We start from the raw sequence: 22,077 nt of genomic DNA, 5'->3' as shown, positions 1-22,077 counted from the left end.
AATAGATCCGTTAGTTCTTGAATCAGCAAAGATCACACTTTAGGACGAATGCATTCCCACCGTCCTTTAAATAGTAGGCATACGTGTCGGCAGAACGAATCTTCCTCCGCATCCTTCTTCTGGGAGGACAGTTTCTTAAGTTCATCCTCAGGTACATATATCGGTTAACTGACAAGAAGGAACCCTAAAGGGGCTTTACTTTGGGATTTATGTTGGTGGGAACAGAATCAATCCAGAAAGGGAAGAGGGGCGGTTGTTAATAAAGTTTCATTTTCCAGTAATGGTGATTCAAAATTACAATGAAAATAGTACAATGTTCATGCTCTCTTTTCTAAAAAGCCATGGGTATGATCATTATGATCATGATTTTTATAACCTGGAGACGTAGGAAGAGAAGCAACCTGAAAAGTCCTAAGTCTGATGATTAGAGTCAACTTTGGAAATGCATGGGGGTGAGGTCAGACAAGTAGATGCGGTCGGAGGGGTTCCAAAGTCTAGTGATTTTACACATTGGCCATCTGTTATGGCTGCAATGTTTACACGGTATTGAGAAACAATCATGAATACAGTAGGATGTTAGTGATAGTCTTAGAGTGGGAAGAAGAGAAATGGAAAAAAGCTGCTGGACCACTAATAATCTTTAGTTCTTAATGGATGTTTTATTGCAACTGAAATATTGTTACCATCTCAGACTAATGACTTTGCTTCTAACATCTCAAATTCTCAAATAATTCTGCATCAATGTACACACACACACACACACACACACACACACACACACAGAGAGAGAGAGAGAGAGAGAGAGAGAGAGAGAGAGAGAGAGAGAGAGAGAGACTAATCAGTCCATTCACCATTACTTGGTTATCTACCTAGGATTGAACATCCTATTGAGGAACCTGGTCCTTGGGAAAGACTGATTCTCCTCTCATCTGCCATTCAATGACCACTTGTAATTCTACCTGGAAGTGTGGGACTATGTGGAATTTCTGCTGTTGACATGTCAACTGGAATTGCTATTTCACAGACCTTGCCCAGGCAATCACATCATGAGATTTCATGGGCAAATTTCTCCTGCTATGCTCACGGGGTAGGTACTATTCAACATCAGACATCCTGAGATTCTTGATCTTACAACTTTTCTGGCTCCTTTTCCATAATGTCCTTTGGGCCTTTTGGGTGTAGAGGTCGCAGTGCAGATGTTTCAGTGGTGACTGGACACCTGCAATCCTTTATTCTCTGCATTTTTGACAAGGGGCGGATCTCTGTAACAGTCTTCCTCTGTTGCAAAAGAAGCTTCTTTGATGGAGGGTAAGAGCTACAGTTACCTATAGATTTAAAGGTTAGTATTTATGATATGATTAAGAAGTATAGAAGCTTTGGAAAATGGAAGGACTAGGTTCTTCTTTCTGGGTTATGACTTCTCCGGCATCTCAAGGTTTACAATGCCAGGCACTAATTCTTTCCTATTGTGCAGGCCTTCAGTCCTGTTGCACCATCGATGATACCTCACCAATGCAGGCTATTTTTTTTGTGGTGGACATGAAATTATAGCTGGTAGGACTTAGCTATTATGCCTCTCCCTTGGCAGCATGCAGATCATCTTCTAGTACTAGAAAGCCTCCAGTATTTCTTTGAAAGATCATTCCACAATCTCCCTCGTCTACTCACTTTGGATCAGTTTATCAACTAATCTGTATCAAAAAGTCCTTTTTCCATCTTATTTGTGCTTTCTTTTTATCCCCACATCACATTCTTTATTTGTTCAAAACCTCCCCTTATTCACGCAAAGATAACAGTCATACTACCCCTGGCTCTCTGTCTCTCCCTCTTACATTTTCCCCAAGAGGGCTGTTCATTTTGGTTTTCTATAAAGCAATGCTTAACTATCTGCAGTTTCTGTCTCTCAACTGGACCTTAGCATCTCCAAGAATTATATTGGTTTCGTGTTTTTACCTCAGTTGTGCACAGTTTATCATTCTTCCTCCCAGTAGATGCTCAAAGATCGTTTGATTTCACAAATAAGCCTTCTTTGCCAGGCATAGAAATGCATCCTTTCTTCTAAGGTGGGGACAATTGTAAGGAAGTCCGTGGCTGGCACACAGTGTGCAGATTGCTTTTCTTCTTTTCCACAAGTAGAAAATACTACTAATTTATGAAATTACTTTGTCACTGGGGCTGTTGTCCTGCCATCTGCAGCTCTGGGATACACTCCCTTCTGATTTGAAAACATTACACTGACAAGTGTAGGGTGCTCCCCTCAAACATCTGTAGAAAATGTATGACTCGTAGCAGGCCTTTGATGAATAGATTTTGTGTCTGCCCTGTCAAATTCTCAGTCCAGTGAAGTCCCAGAGACACATAATTACATGTTCATTACAGAAATAAAACAATTTTAGTATGTGCAAAGTGCTTTAGTGCTTTGAAAGACATCTCTCTAGAGAGGAGGCCTCATTCAAGTGATGGTGAAGACCTCTTGACAGTATACTGATTTTACAGGGACCTCTGTGGTATTATCTTATATCCAGCCTTCTGCATGCTGCAGCCCAGCTACTGGAGTCTCTGGTCTCATGAAAAGCCCTTTAAACCAAGATTGGAAAGGCAGCCTATAAGTAATTGCTGGAACATCCATTTTCTTATCCATGTTATTTTTTTCCCCATTTCTGTGTAGGCTACAAGATGATTATGCGTGAACAAAAACAGAAGGTACACACTGACAGGAAACAAAAGCACATTAAACCATGGAGATTTCCTCTTACATAAACCTGCTGTTTGTTCTGAAGTTGCTCTGTTCCAAAGGAAGGCTAGCAAAAACGTGATGTATATTCTTCAACTGCACTAGGGGGAATAACTTGGAGACACACCTTTTAAAAACTGGGGTATAAAAAGAAATGCAAGATCTACCCAGGGACTTATTTAATCTTAGATGTTTCCATTATAGTAAACGTAATAGAACTTCTTATATCTAGCTGTGATCCTGATGAGCAGAGGCAGCATCTTAGAATCTGAGAAAGCACAGTTAATTGAATGTGTCTAAGTTAGATTCTGAATTAAAACTGATATACGTTCCCTCAGTTTCTGTGTATTGGCATGCTAGAAAAATAAACTTAATTTCTTAGGAAGGCAGAGACCGTTTGCAAGACTGACTTTTATTAGGAAAACAAACACATCTTCACTCTGGCTTGTTCGATTACAGATATTCCAAACTTGGACTTAGAAGATCTTATTTCAAGCCTGCATCAGTTTATCAGGAAATCATTACATGGCTCTCAGGCCCCAGGCTCCTTCCTATCAAATAAATGTTAAACCAAGTCTACCATCCAGATGCATGTGTAAAAATCAACTCCGTTGAGCTAGTTCAAGCCTCAACATAGGAAGAACTTATCTGTATATAGTTAAGGTGCCCTGCAAAGCATACGTCACCACTCGACATATTCCACTCTAGACTGCGCAGTGCTGCCTTGTAGGATTTTCCTCGTGTCTTAGTTCCCACGCTGATTATCACTTGCTTTTACCCAGCCTCTCTTAACTTCCAGTGCATAGAACCATAGAGATCTTGAAAAGTTATTTTGCACAATACCTTCAGCAGTCACATTTTGCTTCCAAATTTTACTCATAGGAGGAAAAGTACCTGACCTCAGAGACTGTCAGAGTGTCGTGTGTCATTTAAAACTGTCATAGTATTTGCTGAAGAATTGTTATTACACTTCCTCTTCTGGCTAGCAGCAGAAGAAGTAGGTTTATTCCTTATCTTTATTGTATTCTTGCGTTATTTTAAGACCCAAATTCCCAGGATCTAGTTATCTCATTTACTTAGATGGAACTACCTGGGTCCCGTGTTTTTTCCTTTTTCTGTCATAAACATTTTTTGAAAATTAAAATGAACACTAGAACTTGGTGCTTTAAAAGTAAAATATTTTCTCACAGAGCCCCTCCATCCATATAACTTCAATTTGAAATTTGCCACTACACACTAAGGAGACACTAGATTATTAGCCTATTTTGAGGTTCACAGAGATATTTGCTTTGAAAAGTTTTGTTAGTGAATTTTTTCTGCTGAAACACAGCACCAGGGAAATATAAATTATTTGGCATCTTTCTCTGAAAGTACAGTTATCGTGGTAGAGAAGTCATGGAGACAGGAGCAGAAGGCAACTAATCTTAGTGATCCAAAATCAGGAAGCAGAGAAAGACTGAGTTTTGAAATAATGAACTCATTCTCTGTTTTTCATTCAGTCTGGAACCTGGGCCCACAGGATCATTAGAAGCTATATTCTGGGTAGGCCTTCCACCCTCAGTTAAACCTTCCTGGAAACACAGTCTAAGACCTTGAAGTGTATATCCATGGTGATTCTAAACCTTGTCAGATTGACAAGGAACAATCATCACACCTCCACACCTTGTCAACCTGACACCCAAACACATCAATTTTATAATACAGACTTCTGTCTCTGGTTCTTAGCACTTCATTTTCATAGTATAATTCAAAGTTTGTCTCTGGAAGTTTCCTTATCTAGTAACATCCCAACATGGTTCTTATGCCCAAAGTCTTTTAAGACTCAAGAGTAAAAAGTAGCTAAAGAAAACTAAGCTATATGCATCCCATATACAATAGAATAGACATTCCCAGAAGAGCCACGAAAGTCGAAATCAGACTGAACTGCAGAAGAGCAGGTGCCAACCTCCATCTACTGCAAATCTACTGCAAATGGACCTCCTGTTTGCACCTCCGAGCAGCCCTGCCACTCCAGCCCTGGTGCCTACAGCACACTCTGTCTTGGGCAGGCTCCATTCCTTCCTAAAATTTGATGAGGTAAACATCTCACAGATGTCATGTCTAACATCCCGGGGTATTCGTTGTCATTTAAACCTTTTATTGGCAGCTTCCTGGTTCTTGCCCTCAAGACTTTCCTGGAGGGAATCCGACACTGCTACACATTGGCTGGCCTTTGTAGCTTTCTGGAAACCTGGGTGCTGGCCACCATCACCCACTTGTTCTTGCATCTCTCAGGCTTACAAAATGAGAATTATTTAGACACCACTGTCAGCTCAGTATATAACCTGCATTCTGTTGAACACAGTCTCACAACATGGGCAGATGAAGCCAGGCTCTGTTTCAGAATTTCTCATGAAAGACATCCAGCCCGGTTCCTGAGAGAGTCCATGGTATACTCTGAAACCCCAATAACTAGGCCCATGAGGCACATCACCAACTTCACCACAGCAATAGCTCCAGTTTTCCCACCAACTGTGGGCTATCACTGCATTAGTATATCTTGCAGGCAGGATTTCACTGTCAGTCAGACAGACTGTGACAGTTTTATCTTATTATATTTTATTTTGTTATTATCCCATAGAAACCTGTTTGCTTTTAATAGGAGAAAGGAAAGAAGTGAATCTAAATGGGAGGGGACATGGAGAAGGGCTGGAAGTAGAGGGAGGGGAAACCATTACCAAGATACATTGGGTGAGGGGGAAATCTATTTTCAATAAAAGGAAAAAGAAGAGAAGAAATAGCTTCACTTCATAATAAAAATGTTTGTGCCAGTCAGATATCTAAAGGAACAGGACCAATATATTATAAAAATGGATTTATTAATATAACTTACATGACAAGGAATGAGGAAAGTTTTGCTCATCCACACACAATACTCACTTTAGGAAGTCTGAGATTATTCTGCTTCTGAACTACACATATTTTGTTTTTATTTTTATTTGCATTTATTTACTGCTGAATTAATTCCTGTGCCATCAAGTGTCATTTCTTCAGTTTCTCTGGGATATCTTTTTCTCCTGTGCAACCTCCTTTTCTGGCTTTGGAAGAACCTGTTCCTTCTCAGTGAAGATCATCTCAATGTGGCAGGGGGAGCTCATGGCTGGATTAATCCAGCCGTGAGCTCTGTAACATCATCAGCACCTTATAGATGGCTTGTTCACCTGAATATGTTCAATAATAAAGAATCTACATCTAAAACCTTAAGTTCAGCATTACTCTCTGTGTTTTAGAGCATATGCAGCAATAATTTGGTACCCTTTCTTGGCCACCATCCCTCTGTGCAGCACTAATGTTTGTCCTGGGTACACCTACTGACTCCACTATTAGAAAGCTGGAATAGTACACATTGTTTTTGTTTTTTTTTTTGTTGTTGTTGTTGTTGTTGTTGTTTTTTAAGTGACATCCTTCAGAGACTTGGTGGCTTTGCTGATAGATATGCATACCTTTGATGACCCCGGTATTTTCTCAGGTGTTCTGAACGTGGACACAAAGATTTGAATCTTATGATGTGCATGATTTTGTTGGATTTCCTGGGTCAAGAGAGTAGTGATTTTTCTTCATTTTTCACCTCAACTGCCTGTAGGAAGAGCCATTTATTTATTTATTTATTTATTTATTTATTTATTTATTTATTTGACTGACTTGTGCTGTGTCTCTGATGTAATGTTAGATTTTTTTTAAAAAGTGAAATAGATATAAATAAATAAATAACATGTAGCAGGAAGACTCAGAAGACTGTAGAGTCGGGCCCCTTTCCTGATGAGTATCTATTTCGCTTTTATATAGGCACAAATATTAGTTTTGTAATCGTAGGTAAAATCAACGGTAGTCACAGTTGTTTCTAATTATCCCTGAATTAGAAGATGGGTACCCAAAAAGATGCCATATTTTTCTCCTTTGTCAGTCTCTAACAGATGGATCTTTATATTGTAGAACTGAGTCTATGAAAGCTAAGGAGACCTCAAGGTCATGAAAAAAAAACTACAAACCCAGACTAGAGTGAGGCACCAATTAGTACCCTGGAATGGGGGAACAGACAGATCGACTGTGGCCTACCTGCATAGTGATATGCTATTAGACCACGAAAAGTATGACTACGGATACATTCTACAACAAGTTGTTGTATTCAGTGAAAGGTAACACAGAGGAAAATTAAATCATATGATCTAGTTTGTGGATATATATATATATATATATTAAAACTATGAAGACTAAAAGCATATTAATTAATGGCTCTTCTGGAAGGTGAAGCTGGGCAAGGAAGCAGGGATGTAGATTAACAGTAGAAGAATATGAAGTGGTAGCCTGTAGAGACAGTGCAGAGTATGACTATTAATGTCTTTTTTATCCAGCAACCAGAGTAGTAATCCCAGGAGCACTGTGAAAGCAAGCATACAGGGAAGAAGTTTTCTGGTCAGGCCAAGATTAATTCCTCTCTGTCCTAAAGCCCAAACATGTTCTCTTGTCAATAATAAAGTCTTCGAATCTCTTTATGGTAGGTAGCTAAAAGCAATAGTGGGAGCCTAGGTTGTTTTGGAGAGCTTCAGTGCTTCCTGAACAATAACTCATCAGAAGGCATTTTAGGACTAGGACTGAGATTTTTTTCATTTAATTTCTCATTTTCTGAGAGCAGCCTTATCCATCCATTTGGGCATCTCTATTCAAACTTCTCTTAAACAATCGTAACTATCTTGCAAACTAGTAGGCTTTCAGAAGGCTTCTTATACATCATTAGTTTTGGTTAACCTACCTCCTTTTCTCACATCCTCCATCCCAGATTTCAACAAACAAACAAACAAAAAAGCCTCAGCCTGATCAAACCCCTTTCTTTCATATTGGATGAGTTTTTCTTCTGGCTAATTATATATATATATATATATATATATATATATATATATATACATATATATATACATATACATATATATATGTAATTGGTTAATTAATATATTAAAATATATTATATATATTAAAATATATAAAATATATAAAAAATATATATGTAATTGGGTTGCAAGCTAGGAGGTTTCCAAATGACTTTTCATACACTCTTTAATGATTTTAACTTCTCTTCTTTTGTACTCAAAATTTCCCCTTACCCTTAACTTCTGCCCTGCTTGAACTTCCCCACCCCTAAAAGTACCTATCTCTATTTTTCTTTGACATTCATTCTACTCCTCCTCTGTTTACCCATCCCACACCCTAGTGTTTCCTTTCTTGCCTCCTACACTCTGTGTGCTAAAATACAAAGCAAGTTGTACTGAAACAGTGGTAGCCCTACTCTTATGAAGATATCTATCCATTTATCATCTTCATTATCGTCGTCGTCGTCATCATCATCATCATATTTGTGACCTAGTCTACAGGATGGAATTCATAACTGAAACTGTGAACCTCTCTAAAACCCATAGCTTGTCAAGTCATAGAAGCTAACAGAGAGCCTTCTTTTACTTCTATGCTAAATAGTCAGATTTTCATATTGGCCGATGATATTTGCGTTTAAACCCATAGACTTGGACTTTTCTCAGCTTTGATCTGAGAAGTTTCTTTTGTGCAGTAGGCAGCAGTCCAAACAGAGACTTATAACTCATCAAAAATAATCAGAATAAATGCCTGTTGAATATTCAGACCTCCATGGGGCATCTATATCAGTTCTCTTCCTGGGCTTCCCTTAATCAACATGGCTTTGGAAACATAGGGGAAAAATAGGAGAAGAACAGAAGACATTAAGAAGGGAAGGCATGCTGTTAACCGCTATCTTCCCGGCCTGAGGTGGCTGCTGCACTCATGACTTCTGCAGTGTGTCTATCCGCATGCGATCTGAACAAAGGGAAAAGAGTAGAGATTACTAAATGGATAGGGGAGGGCTTGTGAGGCCATATTCTTTTTTAAAATTTTTTATTGGTGATTTTATTTATTTACATTTCAAATGTTATTCCCCTTCCTGGTTTCCCCTTCAAACCCTTCTATCTCATCACTTTCCCCCTTCTTCCCCAAAAACCCACCCACTCATTCCTGCCCCACGACCCTAGCATTCCACTATGCTGGGACATGAAGCCTTCACAGGACCAAGGGCCTCCCTTACCACTGATGTCAGATAAGGCCCATCCTCTGTTACACATGCAGTTGGAGCCCTGAGTTCCTCCATGTGTAATTTTTGGTTGATGGTTTAGTCCCTGGGAACTCTGGTTGGTTGATATTGTTATTCTTCCTATAGAGTTGCAAACCACTTCAGTCCTTCAGTCCTTCCCCTTACTCCTCCTTGGGGTCCCCGTGCTCAGTCTGATGGCTGGTTTGGTTGGTTGCAAGCATCCCCATCTGTATGGGTAAGGCTCTGGCAGAGCCTCTCAGCAGACATCCAACTGGGTTGACATTAGCTGAAACACCCAAAAAAGAGGAGAGAGAACATATCCAGAGGATAAGCACGGTCCCCGGTTGAGGTATGGGGGCACCCACCCTTCTCAAAATTTTAACCTGAATTGCTCCTCTCTAAAGGAAATACAGGGACAAAGAGGGGAGCAGAGACTGAAGGAAAGGCCATTCAGAGACTCTCCCACCTAGGGATCCATCCCTAGTCACCAAACCCAGACGCTATTATTGATGTATGATATGGATGTCTCCTGAGGCCATATTCTTAGCTGAGAGGCTATTAACAGATCACGACTGCCCGAGGACAGAGAGGCATTTTTCTTTGGTGGGAGGATGCTCCACTGGAAGGCTTGCTGCCCATGCACACATGGACAGCACCAATTGGATTCACTGGTCAAATTAAACTAAATCAAACAACAAAAACGAGGAGGCCTAATCATGGAAGGGTGAATGTGTTGGAGGGGAATCTGGGAGAAGCAGACAAGGGAGAGGGGTGCCAGGACCAAAATACATGGCATATATGTGTGAAGTCCTCAAGAAATGAATAAAAGTAATATCAAAATATAGTGGGTTATATGTAATATTATGGTAGTAATGTTGAAAGATACATCACTTGCTAAGCTTGTTAGAAACGTTGAGCCTTAATCTCAATAGCAATGAGCTATAGGATACAAACTATGCCTAAGTGGAATTATTTTATAAAAAACAAGATTAAAGGGACAATGCCCATATCTCTGATTATTTAATCTTTGAAAGTTGTCTTTTACCACTGCTGTATGAGACATGACTCTTAAGAGTGGCAAATGAGGTATTGGGGGGGTAAAAGAGAAATAGCAAACTAATGTGCAAGTCTAAATAGTATTGTCTGTGGTTACAGAGCAGTTTACAGCAACAGGTGAACAGTGTTTCTTGTTGTTGTTTTTTTTTAAATTAACTTGAGTATTTCTTATATACATTTCGAGTGTTATTCTCTTTCCCGGTTTAGGGGCAAATATCCCCCTCCTGCCTCCCCTTTCTTATCGATGTTCCCCTCCCCATCCTCCCCCCATTGCCACCCTCCCCCCAACAATCTAGTTCACTGGGGGTTCAGTCTTAGCAGGACCCAGGGCTTCCCCTTCCACTGGTGCTCTTACTAGGCTATTCATTGCTACCTATGAGGTCAGAGTCCAGGGTCAGTCCATGTATAGTCTTTAGGTAGTGGCTTAGTCCCTGGAAACTCTGGTTGCTTGGCATTGTTGTTCATAAGGGGTCTCGAGCCCCTTCAAGTCTTCCAGTTCTTTCTCTGATTCCCTCAACGGGGGTCCTGTTCTCAGTTCAGTGGTTTGCTGCTGGCATTCGCCTCCGTGTTTGCTGCATTCTGGCTGTGTCTCTCAGGAGAGATCTACATCCGGCTCCTGTCGGCCTGCACTTCTTTGCTTCATCCATCTTGTCTAATTGGGTGGCTGTATATGTATGGGCCACATGTGGGGCAGGCTCTGAATTGGTGTTCCTTCTGTGTCTGTTTTAATCTTTGCCTCTCTCTTCCCTGCCAAGGGTATTCTTGTTCCCCTTTTAGAGAAGGAGTGAAGCATTCACATTTTGATCATCCGTCTTGAGTTTCATTTGTTCTAGGCATCTAGGGTAATTCAAGCATTTGGGCTAATAGGCACTTATCAATGAGTGCATACCATATGTGTTTTTCTGTGATTGGGTTACCTCACTCAGGATGATATTTTCCGGTTCCAACCATTTGCCTACGAATTTCATAAAGTCATTGTTTTTGATAGCTGAGTAATATTCCATTGTGTAGATGTACCAGTGTTTTAATTGAACCCTTCCATGTGATTTGTTAAATTTAGAGGGGAAAAAATAAGCAAGGTTCAAATTACTTATTCTTCCCACTACATTTTCTTTAAAAAGACATTAACACTTTTTAAAAGATCTGTAAATTCACATGCAGAGGAAAATTTCTGATTTGTGTGGCTATTTGCACCCGACACAAACGCCAAAAAATCCTCCTGCCGTTACAGCGTTAGGGACATCTTGTTTTCTAAGTTCACGGTAAAACGTAGGGGTGGTTGGTTTTGTTTTGTTTCTTTTTTCGTAAAACTCTAGTTTTGATCACAGAGTTATGAATTTCTTGCACACAAAGAAGCTTAATTCTTTTAGAGATTCAAGCACCGAACATCGTTTTGTTTTTGTTTTTGTTTTGTTTTTGCCTCTGTCCAACGACAGCAATGTAAATATCAATTTTTGAGAATGTCTACGTTTTCCTTTTTCACTTCTAGCAAAATAAGAGACACAAGACGGATGGGCGAAGAAGGAAATCAGACATGGTATCAATCGCCAACGCGGGGAACAAGGACAACATCTTGTGCCTCAAGAAACTTGGCTGAAGAACCTTTTTTTACTCAAACGGAGACAGGTCCAGAACTCTGAGCAACCATGAAATAAACAACCAAAGCCACCTAAGGTGCCGCTTCCTTGTTTAACATGGCGGTGTCTTGAAAAGGTAAATCTGTCATTTTACTGGGAAAATGACCTGACAAAATTAAGTACAACAAAGGAAGAAAATCCGACAAGCGCGTGTCCCGTCCGTTACATGTGGGTAGCTGTCACCATGCGCTTTCAGGGTGCTGTTAAGGAAAAATCTGCTGGAAGAATAATTCTCATCTACCTTGAAGGGCAAAAAGGATGCAAAACGCAGAGTGCGCTCTGCACACCGGAAGTGTTAAGACACTAGGCACAGGGTCTCTCAGTGAGGACAGGTCCTCTTTGGTTTTCTCTGTTCATGTGTCTCCAACCATAGATACAGTAAAATCAATGGGACATGCTCCTTAATGGCTTTTTACAGAACAGACGACTTTGATTTTCAGACCTCGAAAAGCATTCTAGGGTGAAGGGGGTTAGGACTAGACCTACTGATCCCGTGATCTACCGGCTGTGATTTTGGAAGCAGCCCCAGTGAGAAAGAAGGGGGAAGCACATTTTAGAGGGTGTGATCTTCGACTAAACGAAGAAAGCACAATTAGGACGATTTTGAGAATGCTTTCCAATGGAAAATGTTTCCCTATAGATGATAAATCACATTGCCTTTGTTTTGCATATTACTTTAGGGAAATGGGGAGAAAATCAATTTGGAGGTGTTAGGAAAAATGGCTCATTATTCAGGTTCTCTGGCTAATGCCTTATAGGATGAGTTTAGGTATTAAAACAGGCCAGTATACTTTACGACTAAAGTATATATGCTTATGTATGCTATGCAATAAAAAATGAACAAACAAAAGTGGAGAGGGAGTAAGACGTAGGAGAAAAAGGTCTGAACAAATGCAAGGATATAGAGGTACGATTTTCATAATAAAACTATTATTTTGAATTATACATAATGATGATGATGATGATGATGATGATGATGATGATGATGATGATGATGCCAGGTAATGGTGGCACATGCCTTTAATCTTAGCACTTGGGGGAAGAGGCAGGCGGATCTCTGAATTCAAGGCCAGACTGATCTACAATGCAAGTTCCAGGATGGCTACAGAGAAAAACCATGTCTCCTAAAACAAAATAAAACTGGTGACAGTGACAATGACAATGACAATGGTGTTGATGTTGGTGGTGGTAATGACAATAAAAATAACAGATCCAGACTGAATTCTAGTACCCGAACAAGTTCCCAACCTGTTATGTTTTCTGCAGTTACTCGGTGACCTGTGCCCCAGATATCTCAGGCATCACAAGATGATGATGATTTTTGCAAGCTCACTTTACACCACTCTGTAAGCATAGGATAACATGACCGATGGAAAGATGTTTGAGGAGAAAACATTTCACAATGAAAAAGTGTTGATCTCACTTAGAAGATGAGAGCCTTCCCTCTTTAACCCTATAGTTCAGTAGAGGATGAAAGCCAGGGCTAGCCCTCTGGAAATGACGAGGTTTTGGTTTACATTTCTGTCATTATCGGAGGTGATAAAGGTTGATCTGTGGACATGAAGATCCGTAGATCATGTAGACACGTACGGACTTAGGCTCCGGTTAGAGCTGGAAGAGCCTCATTAACCACGCTCCATTGTGTTACAGGTTCTGTAAACACGCAGGGCAGCAGCATCAAGTACAACTCTACACTTAGTTTAACATCTTTCCAACCAAGCCCCAGGAAGCCTCTGAGATTTCCTTAAATGACTGGATTTCATTTCAGTCATTAGTTAACCCTGCCTAGTGGGTGACTCCAAATCCCACCAGGCAGAAGTAAGGAGATATGCATTCAAACAGTTCAAACAAGGTCTACCCTGTCATATAACCATTGAGAACTGTAGGGGGCCTTTCCTTTCCCGGGGTCAGTCAAGTTGTTTATGTGAATAACATACTATCCCACATTTATTTGCTTTTAGACAGTTAATGCTATAAAGTTATAGTAAGGAAAAGGTGCCGGCTGTCCTTCCTGTGCATTTTCTGGGTGAGATCAAATGGAAAGCCTTGTTTTTAATCCAGTTGCTAAATGGTCAAGCTTCATGTGGAGAATAAGCAGGTTATTCAACCCAGGAGGTCAGGTCACTCTTGGTGGTCAGGCTGCCTTTGAAATTCACTAGGATTCCTCTGCCAACACTCTCAAATCCTTTCTTTTGCAAATGTTTCATTTTTACAAATTTACAAATACTGATCTTTCCCTTGTCAGAAATGTCAGGAAAATACATAGAGTGGCTGTAATAAAGAGGACTTTTTTATGAGCTGTAACAGGAAGTATGTCAACAAATTAATGCCAGAGAGAGCACTGCAATTATTTTTTGAACAGAATTTGGGTAGAACATATAAATATGTATTATAATACCATTCCCAATCTCTAAGTTCTTTGGGGAGTTCCGAACATTAGGTACTACTGAATGATATCAAACACAGATGTTCTGGGAGCATTGAGCGTCTATCCCAGATGCAGTTACAGCTACCACGGTTTAGTCTTGTTTAATAAGGCAAATGTATCGGTCATGTAATTTTACACTAATTAAGGCGTTTCATATATTACTAAAACAGATATAGGTAAGGCATCATAAAAGTCATGCCAATCGAAAAATATTTATCTCACTTAAAAACAGTGAATAATTCATAATCATTACCAGAAGTATGGCATAAATATGGAAATGCCAATGTATGTGCAGTTATGAACTAAGTGTGTTCATAATTAGCATAAGACCTGTGGAATTATTTATTCTTCCACTTATTATTCCATTTATTCTAATTTTATTCTTTTGTATGAAACAAAATGCATGCCTAGCCTTACAGCATTATGTCTTACAATGGTATTACTTGTTGAAACTTAACAAATATCTCAGGAACTTACATATCCTCTTAACTACTCTTGGGAATTTACCTGATTTCCTTCAGTTGTTTTATTTTTCAATTGAATTCTTTCAGAACGAACATCATATAGATATGAGACTTTTTATTCTTAAAAAATAAAGTGCGCACGCGGGGGGCGGGTGGCTGGTGTAAGTATAAGGACCAAGTGAGTGCCGTGTCCCAATAGAAGCCAGATGTCATTTTGAGTCACCAGGTGTGAATACTGAGAGCCAAAACGAAATCTTCAGTTAGTTTAGCAACTACTGAATCATCTCTGCACTTATTGGCTTTTCTTATCATTCCTTTTCTTTTTCTTTTAAGCATGTGAGCAGTAGGTACCATTTATTATTTGCATCAATGCATAATTCTCAACTCTTCCTGTATGCCAGGAACTGTATGGGGTACATTGTAATTTAGACAATGAGTGAAGCAATAGAGAAATTCTAGAAAGTGCCAGAAATTTAATGTTTTATGACATCCCAGTGACTGGGCATCTAACTCACTCTGTCAGAATTAGGAGCCTTTTCTGACGTGGCATGGGATAATACAGAAACTCATTCAAATGTGTTCATGCCTAGAATCTCTGTTGTGTAGGAAGCAGAAAAAAAAAGAAAGCACCCAAAGTGGCCAAACTCCACACAAACTGAGGTAAAATGTGAGCATTTTACTGACAGAAGGAGGAAGTCTCTGGCTGTTTAAAGTAGGATAGCAATAAATTCCAATCTGTGCCATACCATGGAGGGCAGACGAGGAAGAGGGATAACATTTGAAATGTAAACAAATAAAATTATTTAAGAAAAAAAAACTTCAAAAAATCCTGCTATACAGTGTGAAAGTAAACGAGCATGGGTGTAGTCCCATAAAACTTTATCTAAAAAAAAAAAGCAGCTATCAGATTTTTTGACTCATAGATCAAACTTTGCAAGAATTACCAAACAACTTAGGAGATAAAATTGCAAGGGAAGGGATGGGTAGAAGTAAGGAAGAGGAAGATAGCCAGATTCTGACCTAGTCCACATGTAATGATAATTACCAATGAGTAATGCTAAACCTCCCATGATAATACACAGAATGGTCTGAAAAAGACAATGAGATAATATGTGATTATACAAGGAGTGATGTCTCGAAATGATACTGACAAGACCCCGAGTTAGACTAGGCATAGTGGAATCAAAGACTGAGACACCCATTCTAGCAGCTTCACAAGCCACTAAGCAAATAGCCACTTTTAATGCTGTCCCGAAGAAGATGGCATTTGCTTGAGCACCACTCACTCCTATAAATAAATAGAGGTGTTAGGTACAAGGAAACTATTACGATACATGTAGTGTTTTGAAATGCTTACCCAAGAGTTACACATCAGCTGAAGAGAATGGGGGAAAATATGGAAACATTTAGAGAAAGGATGTGACTCACCGGAAGGGAGCCAATCTGAAAACCCAGAGAAACGAAGGGAGGAGACCATGCAGAAATCCAGCTCGATAGGAAATAACGGCTTGGAGAGCAGATGGTGTACTATCTCATTTGACGAGATAAGATGAGAGAGGGATCAGCATTTTATTCTCAAAATGTTACGTGCTTTCTGTTACATTACTTTTCTTTGAAGAATGGCTCTGCCTGTAATTTGTCTTTATTCAAGATTTGGATTTCATCTTTTTTTTTAAATAACATCACTGCTATAACCTCAAAGACAGATATTTCTCAAACCATTCTCTCCCTCTTCCCCAACTTTTTCTCTCATCCCACTGATTGCTCCCATCCTTCATGCTTTATAGATAAAAGTGGATATAGGGCAGGGGTATTGCAATTAATGTGAAAAGGTGTGGTGACTTCTAAGTAGTGTTTCTACAAGAAATTGGCAGATATTTTTCGACACTGTGAGTAAAAAATGCCTACCCATCTCCTTCCTGGCAAGCTTGGCTCTTGATCTTTGACAGATCATCAAGAGAGAGAGAGAGAGAGAGAGAGAGAGAGAGAGAGAGAGAGAGAGAGAGAGAGAGAGAGAGAGGGAGGGAGAGAGAGAGAGAGATATCACTTTGTAATTCTCAGAGAACATAACTTGGAACTTCAAGCTTTCATTGTTCTTAGCATCTAATGTCCGAATGCCCTGACTATACCAATGTTTACTGTAACTCCACCAATCTCTGTTCTCTGAACACTTGGCATCGTTATCTTTAACGTCTAAAACTTTTGGCATGAAAACCACCAGCAAACAATGAAACGTTTCCTTTTCATGTACACCGGGCTGTGTCAATGTGCTTTAGATCTCAAGTGCCACTCTGCAAACTGTTTGCAAATGCTCTCCATTTAAAGCAATGGCACAGATACAAATGTCAAAAGCCAATAACAGCAGAGCAGATTCCGTCCCCATCTCTCAGCTCTACCCTGATGAGCCCTGAGTATGTCCAGATGTATGTGGGCAAGGTTTCTTGTAGCTTGCCAAAATGAATGTGCAGACAAACAGATGAAGGTTACGTACTAAGAGACTATGTATCTGTGTGTGTGTGTGTGTGTGTGTGTGTGTGTATAAAATTTGTGATTTATATTTTCAGAGTAAAATAAAATAAAATCCAATAAGTAAATTCAGTTTATCTGTGTTTCAAACTGTAGTTCCTAGATCATTTTCTTGTTACCATTGCTATCTTAATTTCTATGAACTTCAAAAGTTCCTTCTAGTTATCCTGTCTATTATACAGTAACAAGGACATAGGCATAACAACCTATGCTTTCAATGGCATGGTTTACTTTACCAAAATCAGGCAAAAAACCAGGGCAAGTACCAGCTTTCTACTGACTATTTTACCAAATGCATTTGTAGATGGGTCACCATATTAAAAACGTAATCTATAGGCTGGAGAGATTGCCTATTGATTAAGAACACTTGCTAAGTAACCTGCATTGAGATTTCCAAACCCATGTCACAGGGGTACAAGGTCTCGTGTGTGCCTATATCCTCAGCACCCAGCAGGAAAAAGGCAGGTAGGTTGTTGCCCGCCAACCTACCCATAAAGCATCAGCTCTCGGTTCAGAGAGAGATCCTGCCTCCACATAGTAAAATGGGGAGTGGGAGAAGAGGGTATCTGAGGCTTTCCTCTAGCTTCCACACACAGATGCTCATATATCATATACACATGTATCACACTCACACACACTTGTTTTGACATGAGAGAGAATATCGTTATTCAAAGATAAATGCAAACAAGACTATGTGTATTTCTAATATTCCAGACATTCATATTTGACATGGTTTTATTGTCTTAATATGCCCTTATAATAATTCTCCTAGAACATTTCCATAACTCTTATTAGCTTGATTAAATCCAGTGAAAGGTGCTATTTGCCCTTAGTTGTAAAACACTATTGCTTTGTCTGAAACAAATCCAGAGTAAACAAGATTGTAACTTAAAATTTTATAGCTTCTGATCATCAAATGCACTTCAGACAATTCACAACACAAAATTAAGCCTTGCTTTACATAGAAAGTTTTATCTTGTTCAATAACTACTTAAGTCATTTGGAGAATATTCAAATATACATTACTCAGTCTAAATTATCCCAGGCTGGTAGTTGTGAGACAGCCCAAAATCCACTCATCCGTGCCAATTTTATAAATGACATTAATCACTAGAGAGACACGCATTTCTAGTGACTGTCTCTAATGTTTAAAAACTCTTAGAAAAATTGGTGGGTTGGTGAGTTCACATATAAGTAATCCCAGCTCCTGAGAGGTAAAGAAAGGAAGATAAAGAATTCAAGAATAGCTTCTTTTATATCATAAGTTTTAGGCTGGACAACCGTGTAAAAAGCCTTTTAAGCATAGACACACACACACACACACACACACAAAACATAAAAAATAACAAAGTGAGGAGGGATAAAGAGAAGGTAATGGATATATATATATATATATATATATATATATATATATATATATATATATCCTCTCTATCTACATCTACCAAAAATACATTTTAAAAAATTAAAAGCACAAAAAATTAAAGGAAATAAAAAGTCCCGAGGTTGAGAATTTAGCTCAGTGGTAGAGCGCTTGCCTAGCAAGCTCAAGGCCCTGGGTTCGGTCCCCAGCTCCGAAGGAAAAAAAAAGTCCCAATCCCAAAGAAAACCAAGTGAAAAATCCTCTCAGGACACACATTTTATGTTCTATCTGAACAAAGCTCTATACCAGGTACCCCCCTCAGAAAAGGGGGTGTAGTCTTTCAACATTCTCACTTCACGTTTCTCAGTAGAAATATAAATGTTGTTATTGCCTGTGGTCAAGACACTTGGGAAATACTGACTTTTACAGATATTGAGAACTCCCCGCAAACATCCTGAACAACCTTACTGGGCAGTAAAAGCAGAAAGCTGACTAGGACACACGCGTAGCCACATTCCTTTGCCATTTGTTCCTTTGAAATGAAAGGCTAGGATATCGTTTTAGTTAACTATCATGACATACCTATGTCAGATAAATAAGCCCCGCCATTATTGTCAACTAATTGTCAAAAGATTGCCAGAGTGTACAAAAAGAACATTAGTGATCTGAAGTTTGGCAGAGTGACAGGCAATTCTTGCGGAACTTTTCTGGTTGACACCAAGTCAAAATCTTAAGTATATTGTTCCTTTAGTTTGTTAGCTTCTGAGGATACAAAGAATTCACTCCTGACTAATTAAGTAAATTATAAAGGTAAGATTCAACAGGCATAGTTACCTAGCAGGGAAATGATCACAGATTTTGATGATCACTGACACATATTGCTTCTGGAATTTTCACCACATTCAGTGACTTCTGCTAGTCCAATGGCAAGCTGCCAATGAGTCCTTAAAAGGGTAAACAATATTCCTTTTTTTAAATTTATTTTTATTTTATGCATATAGCTATTTGATTTATATGTCTGTGTACTGCATGTGTTCCTTTTACATACAGAGGGCAGCAAAGGGCCTTGGAGCCCCTAGAACAGGAATTACATATAGTTGCGAGCAGCCATGTGGGTACTGGGAATTGAACCAGGGACTTCTGAAAGAGCAAGGAGCGCTCTTAACCACTGAGGCACCGTTGCAGATATCAGCAATCATCTGTAGCAATGCCTGTATATAACACATAAACCCTTCAACTTGATAGCCTGCAGATAAAACTTGCTTTCTCTGGAAATTCCCCAGATATTTATGGAAAATTAATAAGGAACAAATGAGAACCAAATGTAGATAACGAAAGAAAAATGTATTTTCTATGATAAAGTAGAAATGTTAGTGTTCATCAAATCTAGATTCCCTTTGCTTCTTTAATTTTATCTCTTTCAACTAGCTAATGAACTCCAGACCTTATCAGGAGTAGTGATGTCAATGGGAAAGGAGATATGGCAAAAGAGTGAAATGCTTTGGTTTCTGGGTTACTCATCTCTTAGACAGTTTTTGCTTCTGTTTTTTGGTGTATGCTTATATTAACAAGTGATTGTTTTTGGAGAAAAATGTGAAGCTACTAAATGAGCTTTCTTTATCTACATCCTTCTAGTATATGTGGACAAGTACATGACATGGGCACTTCTTAATATCCTTTTGCTTGCATGAAAGCTGTTTCTAGACTCATGCAATTGCTTGCTGTTCCTCAATAGACTCCCACAACCCATCATAGCACATGACTTTCGACAACTACAATCACTGGGAATATTGGACAACGGTTGTATTAACCTACTTCTCGCAGTTTCGTAAAAATTTTAACTTTCTTCTTCCTAGAAATGTGGACAATATCCTGAGATTGACATAGAAACATCCCTCTCCCCGTGGGTTTCCCAAGGTATGCGGTAATGTCAGGTGCAAGTCTAAGTGTTAATTCTCTTCAAATATCTTAGATTAATCAACTGTCGTAATGTTTTAAAAATATATTTTAAGTGACCCTGTTACATAAGTTGTAAAACTTTTCCTTAGGTGAATACTTCTTAAAAATCCAAGTCCTGAAATCGAACACAGTGAACCAGATTGTGAGAACCAGAGGTGATGGGTGATTCCAGGTAATGTTCTACAAACATAGAAAGAAGGATACAGATGTGAACTGACAGAGCATGTAGAGCCCCTTCACAGACTCAAGCAAAAAGATGTTCTAGTCCTGAAGAGAGGAGATGAACATGGGTTCCCACCCCTAACCAAGAGATTATCTGCAGTAGGTATTTGCTTCCAAAGGAAAAAAAACAAGTCTTCCCCAGTGGAGTCTCAGTGGGTACATTAAATACACTTCAGAGTAGCTCTTGTGTTCAATCGTCGATGGCCAACACCAAACAAATCAGTAGTACTTCTGTAGGCACGCTTGTTTCGTGTGGCTTGATTTGAGCATTTGCTTATTTTCTTTGTAGCATTGGTCATTTCCTTCTGTATTTTGTTTTCTGATTTTGTGTTTCTGTGAGGGCTTCTTGTGGGTGCATTACCTGGGTTTTTTTTGTTATTGTTTGTTTTTCTTCTGTTTGTTATATCATGCTGAGTTTTCTTTCTCAGCAAGGAGAGGAAGAAGGGGTATAGAGTGGGTGGTAGGAAAGTTTAGAGGATCTGAGAGGAGGTGGGGGAGGAAAAGTTGTGAACAGAATACATTGTATAAAAACACATGTTTTCGACACAAGAAAAAAAATCAAACTTATGATACCATAGCCGGATTTATCTAATTACACTTTATTATGAGAAATGTTCTGGTCCCTTCCTTTTCCAATTTTTTTCCTCTCTATCAACTTTAATCTTAAATATTTGTTTGTTTATTATTTTATGCATATGCCCATGTGCATTTATGTACACCATGTATGTGCAATTGAAGAAAGGAGCCAGAAGATAGCCATGTATCACCTGCAAAGAGCATTACAGGTGGTCACAAGCTGCCACATGATTGCTGGCAACCAAACCTCCTCGATTTCCTGCTAGAGCAACAAGTGTGTGTTCTTAATCACTGACCTATTTCTTGGGTTTCTCATTCACTTCTATGTCTTACCATATTCAATTGTTACTTCTACTTCTGTGACCCAAAATATTTGATCTAGGAGAACTCAAAGATAACTAAAATTTTAAAATATTTCTGATAACATCACCCCCACCCCTTCCCCCTCCCTCCAGGCCTCCCACTCTCTGGGATTTCAAGTCTCTATCTCTTTTTTTTTTTCCATCTTTATTAACTTGGGTATTTCTTATTTACATTTCGATTGTTATTCCCTTTCCCGGTTTGGTTTCCAGGCCAACATCCCCCTAACCCTTCCCCCTCACTTTCTCTCTGCGTGTTCCCCTCCCCATATCCCCCCCATTACCACCCTCCCTCCAACAATCACTTTCACTGGGGGCTCAGTCTTGGCAGGACCAAGGGCTTCCCCTTCCACTGGTGCTCTTACTAGGTAGGATATTCATTGCTACCTATGAGGTCAGAGTTCAGGGTCAGTCCATCTATAGTCTTTGGGTAATGGCTTAGTCCCTGGAAGCTCTGGTTGGTTGGCATTGTTTGTTCATATGGGGGTCTCAAGCCCCTTCAAGCTCTTTCAGTCCTTTTTCTGATTCCTTCAATGGGAGTCCTGTTCTCAGTTCAGTGGTTTGCTGCTGGCATTTGCCTCTGTATTTGCTGTATTCTGACTGTGTCTCTCAGGAGAGATCTA

At 39.3% G+C, this 22,077-nt stretch overlaps 1 long non-coding RNA gene across 1 annotated transcript; it reads left to right on the top strand.

The window, feature by feature from the left end:
* Nucleotides 1-16: 16 nt before the first annotated feature.
* On the top strand, nt 17-18,329 carry LOC108351288 (uncharacterized). The gene is made up of 3 exons (XR_001838530.3): nt 17-151; nt 874-1,087; nt 11,410-18,329. It is a non-coding gene; the product is annotated as an uncharacterized LOC108351288 (long non-coding RNA).
* Nucleotides 18,330-22,077: the final 3,748 nt, after the last annotated feature.

This window comes from Rattus norvegicus, chromosome 6 (assembly GCF_036323735.1).
Source record: "Rattus norvegicus strain BN/NHsdMcwi chromosome 6, GRCr8, whole genome shotgun sequence".
In the NCBI taxonomy this organism is placed as follows: Eukaryota; Metazoa; Chordata; class Mammalia; order Rodentia; family Muridae; genus Rattus; species Rattus norvegicus.
Note: the sequence above shows the minus strand (reverse complement) of the source record. Positions and strands in the feature narration are given on the sequence as shown.